Below are 1,541 nucleotides of genomic sequence, written 5' to 3'. Positions count from 1 at the left end.
ATGTTATAGGTGACGTGACGCTGTAAGTGGCACGGCGTATTGAAGTGGTGTGACGTTGGGTTGCAGCATGGCATTGTGCAGTATGGTGATGAGAGGCAATGTTACGCAGTATATTTGGTAGCTGTGCGAAGTTCTGTAGCGTTATCCGTTGGGTAGCAATGTAACGATAGCCGTATGTCATTGATTAGAAACATAAGGCAAAATAGTGGCGTGATCTTGCATAGAGGTATAACGCTGTTTTGCAGGGTGACGTTTAGTGGTGGTATGCCGTGATGTAGCGTTGCAACGTTGAGTAGCAGCATGACGTTGTGTAGTAGACTGACGTGAGTATAACTTTGTATAGCTGAGTAATTTTGATGTAATGTAACGTTTCGCCATTTGTTGGTAATCCCATGTTGTGTAGCCGTTTGACGTTCAGTAGCGTTCTACGTAGTGTAGCGATGTAACTTTGGTTAGGAGAGTGATATTGAACGGCGACATAACGTAATATATTGCCGCGATGCTGCATAAAGGTATAACGGTGTTTAGCTGGGTGAGGTTTAGTGGTAGTATCCCGTAATGCAGCGTTGTAACGTTGAATAGCACTATGACGTTGTGTGGAAGATTGACGTGCATATGGCGTTGTGTAGTGAAGTGGAGTTGGTGTAGGGTAACCCTGTAGCATTGGGTGGCAGTGTTACGTAGTATAGGCGTATGACGTTGAGTAGCGTTCTACGTAGTGTAGCGATGTAGCGTTGACTATCAGTGTGACCCTGTGTGGATGCATTACGTAGTATGGTGGTGTGACGTAAGATAGATGTATGACGATGTTCAGCAGTGTGAGGTTTTGTGGTGACATGGTATAATGTAGCGTTGTGACGTCATATGTTAGTTTGACGTGAGCATGTATAGAGCAATGAATCTGATGTAGTGTAGCAGTGAAAACGTTGAGTGGTGGTAGCGTATTAAGAAGCGACGTGACATCGAGAATCGGCGTGGTGATATTTGTTAGTAGGAGGGCGTGGAGTGAACATTGCAGGTCAAATTGCGTATTGGTTGACAGATCAAAACAGTCCAATGTATAGAATGCTACTGCGATGGCGTATCATCTGTAGCCAACGGTGTATTTACACAGTATCATGATCAGCATGGAGAGGTGAGTTGGGGGCGGGGAAAGGGTCAAAAGGTTATGTAGGAAGGTGGGGGAAAGCTTAAGTGTGTGGGGAAGGGCAGATTGGAATAGCACTTATAGTAGTAGTGGGAGTGATAGGGGTGGTGATAAAAGTCTGAGTAGTAGTAGAGCAGGAGGTCAGCGGCAATGTTATTATTATTATTATTATTATTATTATTATTATTATTATTATTATTATTATTATTATTATTATTATTATAATTATTATTATTATTATTATAAATATTATTTTTATTACTATTATTATTATTATTATTATTATTATTAGTAGTAGTAGTAGTAGTAGTAGTAGTAGTAGTAGTAGCAACAGCAGCAGCAGTAGTAGTAGCAGCAGCAGCAGCAGCAGCAGCAGCAGCAGTAGCAGTAGTAG

At 41.5% G+C, this 1,541-nt stretch overlaps 1 long non-coding RNA gene across 1 annotated transcript in view; it reads left to right on the top strand.

Annotated features, from left to right (window-relative positions):
• The first annotated feature begins 894 nt into the window (after window positions 1–894).
• Window positions 895–1,541, top strand: part of LOC149134864 (uncharacterized) — an 8,639-nt gene continuing 7,992 nt past the window's right edge. Inside the window, exon 1 of the long non-coding RNA XR_016242469.1 lies at window positions 895–1,135. This is a non-coding gene — a long non-coding RNA (uncharacterized LOC149134864). The remainder of the gene's footprint in view (window positions 1,136–1,541) is intronic.

Source organism: Octopus bimaculoides, chromosome 7 (assembly GCF_046866305.1).
Source record: "Octopus bimaculoides isolate indiv1 chromosome 7, ASM4686630v1, whole genome shotgun sequence".
Classification (NCBI taxonomy): Eukaryota; Metazoa; Mollusca; class Cephalopoda; order Octopoda; family Octopodidae; genus Octopus; species Octopus bimaculoides.
Note: the sequence above shows the minus strand (reverse complement) of the source record. Positions and strands in the feature narration are given on the sequence as shown.